Below are 9539 nucleotides of genomic sequence, written 5' to 3'. Positions count from 1 at the left end.
TATTTGTCTACTTGCAGAAAATTTATGCATAAGAACAAGGCAAGGCTACAACCTACTCCTTCAAAGGCGTATCTAAAATCATCAAACTTTGACACAAAACTTTCTCCACTCACACTCACCACTGGAGAAACTGCCAGGAATGCAATTACCTTAGCAAGCAAGATATTAAAACTGGGTCTCAAGATCGCTTATATTTTGCATCAAAAACACTGCATTTGGATCAGAAACGTAGGCCTAACTGACCCAGTTTTGAGCAGTGTAACTTTTGGGTAGGTCACTGGCCCAGTTTTGAGCAGTGTAACTTTTGGTTAGGTCACTGACCATCATTTCATTAGACCTACTAGCTGTTTTACTTGTTGTATGATTGTACCACAACAATATGTAAGCTATCATAAAAAAGCAAATTTTTAGTGACGAAATATTTGTCAGTGGTTGCCGAATGCCGATGTATCAGTGGTTGTATCAGTGGCATCAGTACCACAGTGTCAGTGGTTGCCGATGCACATTAAGAATGCAAGTCATTTCTTTCTAGTAGGCATGTTTCAGCATACAGGCAGGTTTGTCTGGATAGGTAGGGACTTAAGCACTAATAAAAGCTTTCGGTCTTGTATATTCTTCAGCAGAGGTCAATTATAGGTCATGCACATGTTTGGTGTCGCATTGCTGATTGCCACGACATCGACACTTCCATAAACGACGCTCTACTCTTTGTGACTGGATGCTTACGTAGGTTAACACACCACTACCCTTATTTTTGGGGGCAGTATTGCAATTTGGACTGAATGTTAAGCTTCGATTCAGCATCTGCAGAAATTAAATGTAAAAAAATGCAATTGGTAAGCAGAAGTAAGCTTGTTTCAGATATTCATTAGGATACTAGCTTACATTTCTTTCTCGGTAAGCTAAAATTTTGAAAGCCTACTGGCAGTGGCGTAGGTAGGGAATGTGCCGCCCGGGGCGGATTCAGATTTTGCCGCCCCTTCAAGAAAAAGCATGTGAAAATGAAATGCGTTTTTTTTTATCAGATTATAATCAAAATCAAAAATCGTAGTCTGAAAGTGCCGCCTGTGTTCTTGTTGCCTGTGTTTTTGTGCACTGCCAAATTGATAACTGTGGAGTTATTAGACCAGGGGTCGGGAACCCATAGCTTGCAAGCCATGTATGGCTCTTTATGACGTCATTTGGCTCACAAAAAATTTTATCTTAACTTTTCATTACAATGTAAAGCTGAAAATACGTTCAGAATGCACCAAATTAAATGCATGTTTTCAAAATTTTCTGGGGGAAATCCCCACGCTGTTTTTCTCATTTTCTGTAAACATATGGCCCCACTTTTACAACTCAGCACCTGCCACTAGGCCTACATGTTAGTGGTATTAACTGTTCTAGCAGTATATGGTTTTTGCTTTCATGGGTCTCTTACCTAAAAGGCTCTCGACCCCAGTATTAAACTATATAACTTACACCACCTCAGAGATTAAGAGTAATGTTGCGTTTTTGAAAGTATATTTGCAAAGACAAAATTTGTGCAAATTTTCTTCGCCTTCCCAAAAATGTTTTACTCGCCTACGGCTATGTATAAGCTGACAGTGTAAAAGTGACAAATACAATTTTAACTTGATTAATTTTACCTTGTGGATATTTTATTAAGGTTTTATCCTATTCCTATGATGGAAACTTCTGTGATTATAGCAGTCAGCATTGTCAGTATTGTAATCATAGCTTCTGTTGGGAGTTTACTTTTTATTTGTTATCATCGTTGGTCAAAGAAACGCCAGAAAGCTGCAGTTGATGGGGACACTGCATCCACCAATATCGTTTTAGCATTCGACGACAATGTAGAAGAACCAGCTTCAAGTAGTTTGGAGTTAGGATCTGTCTTTACGTGTGACGATGGAACAATTAAACAACTCATTGAAACAGAAGAGTGGGCTAACGATGTCCAAGGCGCCATTCCACATTGCATTGCTATATTGAAAATGTGCCGCGAAATAACGGAAAAACTTGTTGCTGTTACACTTGAAAACAATCACCATAATGTGCATCCATCTTATCTATCAGAAATAGTGCATGTTGCCAAGTGCGTGACCCCTCGTGTTGATGACGTCATGAATGCTATCGCACCCCCTATTGATTACCATGAGTTGGAGGCCCGTTGTGGCACCCTGATATATTCTGTGCAGCATCTCGCTGTGGTTTTACGCAACGCTTGGAAATCTCGGACCTCATTGGATTGGATTGATGCTGCAATGGAGACCTTGACTCCACACATGGCGATCCTGCGAAATGTAAATCAGCAAAAGCCAATATCGGAAAGCAACAATGTTGTAGATGAACAACACTCAGAAGAGGAAGAAGAAGATGAAAATTTCCCAGAGTCAAAAAGTCAAATTTCCCAGCTCTGATTTGTCAAAGTGTATCTAACATTTGTTTTTCATACGTTTAAACAGCATTCATATGTCTAAGCTAATCCTTTTTTAAAGTAAAGGTTTTTTTCAGTTCAAAGTTGATGTCGAACTGATTCGTAGCCTATAATGTATATAATAGCCAAACCCTCAATGAAGATTTTAGTTTTAAGAACTATCCTCCTGCCTCAGTTTAAACAGACGTCACAAACGTAAGGATTCCACGCATACGGATGCTGGTGGGAGCTTATTTTTTGTGTTAGGTGGTCAAATTATTAGCTAGATTTTTTATTATCAAATTAACCCAAAAACTGGACTCCCACCAGCATCAATATGTTCGAAATCCTTCCTTTTTTGCCGTCGGTTTAAACTGCCGCTAGAAAAATATGGATTAAAACATAATTTTTAAATTTCGAGTCAATGCTGAAGTTGTGTGGTTTTATAGCCAAAGCATTTTGTCATGTAAAAGTTTCTTTCATAAACGGATTGCTTTTGTCACGTCAATTGGTACAATATCGTTAAGTGTCTGATTTTTTATAGCTTGGCTTTTCTTGTATAGCTTTTCTCAACATATTCTTGTTACCTACATGAACTGCATGAGTAAATAGTCGATTAAAACTAAAATCAAGTAATTATTTGATGAAAATAATTAGAATTGTCAAATAAGCCCACATTAGCCATGTACAATTCCATTGGCGCGCTTTTTACCTATAGTAGACTATGTATAATGAAGCCAAACGTTTTGCAATAAACTTTTGCGGTATGTTCTGCGTTGTACAAGTTTATTACGATATGACGGATCAAATCGTGTAAATCTTGTGAAGTCTTTTACTATCATTTTATTAAATTACATGTCCTCTTTTAAAATTTATTTTTAATTGTATGCTGCTTGCAATATAAAGTTATAGTTTCATGACTATACTGGTGAATTTCTCAGAGAAATGAAGCCGTGTAGACTATATGCTTAGGGTAGTGGGTAAAACCCATAACCGGGCACAGGAGCAAAAACATAACTAGATTGTTTTGTTGGCAAGTTGCAGCAACGATTGCACATAAGGCTAGGGTGTTCCCAGCTAGCAAACCAGTACTTTTTTTACGTTTGCAGATGTTGAATCAATGTGAAAAGGGCTGATTCGCTGGCTAGGTATATCATATATGACCGTTGCACATTAGATGCATAAACCAAGTAGCCTATTATGGTTTTGATTGTCATATTGTACAAATGTGTATCATACTGCTTTGTTAGTTTTGTTTTAAAACGCTTTGTGTTGTTGTAATGAAAACGTTGTGTTGGCCTGTTGAGATGATGGTGGTGTAGCCTATAATTTGTGATAGGCTATCGTCTTTTATGTTACGGGTATATTGCAATATAGTATCAAGACAATTATGTTGTCATGAGCAGCCTGAATAAATGATTTGCCTCCTTTGTTTTTATTAATACTTTCTTTTGAATAAACAACAAAAAAACGCATAAAAAGTGGTTGATCGGAAGTGAACCATTTGTAAAGTGTAGATGCCGTTAGGTTAAAATATGTTCGATTAGTTGAAATAAAATTTAAAAAACATATCTTCGGCTTATTAAGTTAAAATAGCAAGAGGTAGGCCAATTGTATATTTGCAGTTCGTCTTCAGTTCAGTTTGCTTTTATTTCTGAACATCACAACGAGGGTAAAAGGAACAAAATGCGGATCTTATAACGTGTTTGATACCAAGCAGGATCGTCAGTTTAAAATATGGCACGGTCTTAAATTGAAAATGAGATACACAACCTATTGTACAAACGTGTACAATCAAGCAACAAAACATTTGTATATTATACACTTCAGTAAACAGGTACTTGCTTAACGAGCATTGCTTCGTTTTAACGCGCAATGATAAATGACCCCAGGCTAAAAATGAAATCTACTGACTGCTAATTGTAGAAGACTGTTCGCAAACATCAAGCACTTTGTGACCACAGTCTCGATTAGAAAAAAATCTTTTCGCCTTGAGATAGTTAGTCTTTGTAACAGCAAGTTGTCTTTGGTGTTTGTCATGCGTAACAATATAATCTTCCAAAATGCCCCGAAGCTTTAATCAGCATCTGACGATGCTTATGACGTATGACGAGTTTGTCAGCTATTTTTGGCACCTACTGTAGGCTGACTTGAAAACAAAGCTACTGTCTTTATGACCAAACTCTGAACACACACAATGTTGGACAGTAATAACAATAATGTTATGGTTTTATTTATACTTCTTCTTCTTCAACAGATTGATCATGTTTGATCAGCTGTGATCTCCCTTATGAACTGCCTCCATTTTGTTCTGTCTTTTGTTTTTATTAGTACTTCCGGCATGCTTTTTATTCCTGTAATTTGCTTGATATTGTCAAAATATTTCATTTTTTGTCGTCCATTTATACTTAGCACTCTACAACTGCTACGGTCTTTTAGCGACAGGGCTCATTTTTCACTTTTTAGGCTATCAGATTTACGGTATCACCACATTATTGCCCGACTTATCCTCACTTCTTCATGCAAGAAAGAACACAATCGGTACCGTTTTTAAAGTCTTTGATGTGACCCGACCTGGAATCAATCTCGGACCTTGCACTGGAGCCGAAGGCAATAACCACTCGGCCACTGAGCTGGCACACCAAAAACAGTGATGTCAAAACTAAAATCAGAACACATTTTACCAAACAACTTCGAGTTGAATGTCCTAACAATGCAATTAACAACGTGTCACTTTCTGCATCATCTTCCTCAGTTCATGTGATATTATCTCCGAAGGAAGATTTTAACGATGGAGTGGACAGTGATCAGTTTCTGGTTGGAGTCGTGCAGTAAAGCCATGACGTGAACCACTGAATCACTGGTGCACTATCAGAATGTTTTTGCTTTGCCAGCCAAACTACACCAAATGAAGAAGACCTTTTGACGATGATGTGGATTTGTTTTTCATTTGTTGTGATTTGTAATGACTGGCAAAGCAAAAACTATTCTGCCCTGTTGTTTGAACCTTGATACTGTACTATAAGTCAAGAATTGGGCATCACTCATATCAGTTGACAAGTCCAGTTGAAGAGTGAACTATCCATTCTTTCAGTGGCGTACCCAAGGGGGGGGGAGGGGTTTGGGGGTTACAACCCCCCCCCCCCCTTTGGCACGCGTGTGACGTCACGATATTGAGAATGATGCTTTCAGTCTAAAAAAAATTGCCTAGTTTTAAACAAAATTGCATTAAAAGAGCGAGTTTTGCCAATACCAAACATTTAAACATCTCAGCCAGGAATTAGCAACAAGAAAACATAGAGACTTAGCTTTATTTCCGAAAAATGCCGAAGAAAACATGATCTTATCCTTTTGCCATGCTACCAGACAGCACCATTTTACAGGAATATTCGTAACCACATTTTTGTTGAAAATGCTCTCAGAATGCACCAAATTCAAAGTAATTTTTCAAAAATTTCTGGGGGAGCCCCCCAGACTTCCCGCCGCTGGGTGGTCAAAACCCCCCTTTCAAAATTCCTGGCTACGCTACTGCATTCTTTATTATGGCTGCAATCAACCACCCGATCTTTTATGCCATACGACAAGTTCTGAATTCGTTGACTAGCTGGGTCATTTGATAGAGAAAATTTTTCAAGTTTCCTATACGGTAGCGAAATTTTTTTCCATAAATATCCTACTCCTTAACATTAGGTGAGCTGAAAGCGATTCCTTCTGAATTACATAATAGAAAAGACGCAAGGAAGTTTAGAAGAAGAGAAATAGTTAGAGGAAGTTTATTGCATTACAACACACACACAAATGACTTCAATGTTTCTTAAAAATTAGCATCATAGCCTATAGAATTTCACATTTAAAGTTAGACAATCTGCTCTTAATTTTGATGGATCTACCATATAATGATGCTATGATTTTCATTGGTAATAACTTCAACATATTTTGGGGCGCAGCAGTGGCGTAGCTAGGGAATCAGGTCGGGAACTAAGGGGGCGCAGGGGGGCGAAGCCCCCCTGCAATAGTGTTGCCCCCCCCGGAAAAAATGATTTTAACTAGCTCTGTTCGCTAACTTTTCAGTTTTACACCCAATTTTCTTGTGTTGTTTAATTGTAAACATTGTGTATCTAATGTTGTGGTCGAATGCTGTGTTAAACAGACAGACTCGAAATTTATTGCTGGTAAGATCCAGAGTAGGCCTGCACCAGTTTCCAACTGAGATAAGCAGTGTGATGGCCGATCAGCCTCCAGAATACTGTGCAGTTGACTGCCACTAAGCGTTATTAAAGTAGGCTACCGGACAACCACCTTGGCATTTGCGTTCTAGTAGGTAGGCTATATGCTTCTATACTTGCAGTTTGAAACTTAGATTGGCAGACAATTCATGGTTTTACACATCTGTTCGTGCCCTTTCAAGAAAAAATAAAAACTTCTTGGACCGTGAATCGCTTATTCCACTATATACGAAACTGAAGATAGATATTCCATCTGAGGCGGAATGGCAAGTCGAAAAACAGTTCCCACATGACCATGTGGAAGTTGCAGAACACCAGGATTCCAATATAGTATAGCCTAGGCCTAGTGAAAGAACTGTACAATCAACGACTGGCATTCCTGAATGTAGGCTATATAAGCGTGCCGCTACTGTGGCATCGTTCGGGTCCAGTAGTGCGGTTTGTGAGAGTGGCTTCTCGGTCTTATCTCGGATAGACAAGCCTACACGCAGGTCTATGTTCCAAACGAACTTGGTTCTGTTGGCGTTTGAAAAGGAAATGACCGAGAAAATAGACGTAGACGTTTTTGTTAATAGATTCAGTGAAGTCCATCCATGCCTTCTGTTAAGGTAGGACCTAACCTATCTATGGCGAGGATAGATTTCACTGATGGTGTGAAATAGATTCTCACTATTATCATTAAAGGATTGATCTTGAAGAGATGATTGTTGATTCTGCACTAGAAAAAATTAGGTGCATTGTACAATTATTTACAAAACGATGAGTGACTGGTGCAGCGGCTGCAACCCTATTATATCATAGTTCAAACAAACAACAAACGCTTATTTTCTATGTAGGCCTAATATATTTTGTGTGATTTATGCAGCGCATCAGAGGAAAATGTAAATAAACTGAAACGAACTCAAAGTTTATGAAAGGCAATGGATTAACTAATAAAAGAATCAACTACAAAATCTTAAATTTCCTTGCGGTTTCTATGCCAATTTATACGATTTTATCACTAGTTGATGGTCGGATGTTTTAAAAATGATTTTGCTTCTCAATTTCTATGCTGTCGTCATTATAACTGTTCAAGCTACAGCATGTAAGTTAATTCACTCTATAATGCCAGCTCACGCTGCTGTTTCTATGATAATCTATGCTAATGTAAACGCTGTAGCCTATTACGATTAATGTTTTTGCGTAAATATACCCACATTGTGTACAAATACATGATATGGAAGGTAAAAGTTGGCCCCCTTTAGAATACTTATTGCCCCCCTAGTGCTCCAAGCTAGTTACGGGCCTGTAGGGAATGTGCCGCCCGGGGCGGATTCAGATTTTGCCGCCCCTTCAAGAAAAAGCATGTGAAAATGAAATGCGTTTTTTTATGAGCACTGCAATACGCAACGTGCTTTTTTCAATTTGCGGTGTAAAGTCAGACGAACGTACCATTATAATTTAGTAATATACTGAATGCAAAAGCACAAAAACTGCTGCAGAATTAAAATAATCAATTAGTAACCTTTTGTTCCAGACGGTTGTTCGCCTGGTCAAACGTCATATAAAAACCGTTCAAGTCTACTGAATCTTACGTCATGGAAATTCCTAAAACATGAGCCAAAATTGCACCATCGTCCGTAAGACTCGTGTCAAACCTGTTTAAACCTGTTTCAGTTGAAACCTGTTTGGACATGAAATGTTGCGTCGCGCTATTGCTGGCGTGCCTTTGAGTTATCACAAATTTTTCTGATTCATTCTCGAAGTTGTTTGTTGGAAGTCGGTCGCACATTTAACTGGTTTATTTGGTGCTTGCTAGCTGGACAAATTCTCCGTCTTTTATCCAAGTAATCTGTATCGTAGTGACAGTTTTAGAGGTGTATCGCGTTGCACCCCATTTCGATAGCCGCGGACTAATTTTACAGAAATACACTGTTTGAAAAGAAGTTCAAGTGTGTGTTTCTTCGGTCATTATATACAGACGAACGGATTCGGGAACTTTATGTTAAAATTTTCCCACGAAGAGATTATGGTTTACCGCTGTGACCATAAAAAATAAAAGACGAGTTCTTGTTAGCTGGTGGGCCAAGAAGCACTTGAAGGCATAAAAATAAACGACGTGTTTGTTGTCAGCTAGTGCAGAAGAACTACTTAGAAGTACAAGAAATAATAAAAGAAGATTTGTTGGTTGGTAGTCTACACTCTTACAGAAGCAAAGAAAAGTAAAGACATTTCTTCTCAGTTTGGTACTGAAGAAAAATAACTTTGACATTCATTGGCAAGAAAGAAGATTAAAAGACAATCCATCTGTGCTTGTAGATTCAAGTGGAAGAATCCAAGCAAGTTTTGTGGACTTTAGGACTTCATACTCGTACAGCTACGGTATCGTGCATTTAAATTCTTTTTTGTATTTTTACGGTCTTTGCAGTTAAGTTTTTTATAACTACTGTAGCCTAATAATTTTGTGTGTTTGTGTAACTTAATTTTTTTAATTGTTAAATTTAGCCCCAACATTTAATATGTCTACACTCGGTGGCGACAAGGACTCGACCGCCGTAGACTCGACTGAGTTTAAGCCTGATGATGTTCTTTGCGGTCGGGCAGGCCATTCTGGGGAGGGGCCCAGTAACGATGAGGCTAAGTCAGTTCGAGAGGCCCGGCATCTTAGAAGGGATATTTTGACTGAAATTGGGGAACTTTCTGTAGCCCTAGGTTCTTTGAGTGATAAGCAGGAACTGTTAATTTTTAGATCTAAGTTATCTACTTTAGAAGAGGAGTTACGGCATTTCCATGCTCTTTTGACTAAAATCTTTAACTCTGCAATCTTGGCAGAACTTCGTGATAGGGTAGATCCCGAATTTAACTCGTTAAAAAATAACTTTGAACAAAAAGAAAGTGAGTTCTCAGATATGTTGGATGCTGACATACATCCT

At 38.3% G+C, this 9539-nt stretch overlaps 1 pseudogene; it reads left to right on the top strand.

The window, feature by feature from the left end:
* Nucleotides 1-1657: 1657 nt before the first annotated feature.
* LOC145787592 (transmembrane protein 98 pseudogene) lies at nucleotides 1658-3960 on the top strand (annotated as a pseudogene).
* The last annotated feature ends 5579 nt before the right edge of the window (nucleotides 3961-9539 follow it).

Source organism: Aplidium turbinatum, chromosome 18 (assembly GCF_918807975.1).
Source record: "Aplidium turbinatum chromosome 18, kaAplTurb1.1, whole genome shotgun sequence".
In the NCBI taxonomy this organism is placed as follows: Eukaryota; Metazoa; Chordata; class Ascidiacea; order Aplousobranchia; family Polyclinidae; genus Aplidium; species Aplidium turbinatum.
This window is presented reverse-complemented; position numbering and strand designations above follow the sequence as displayed.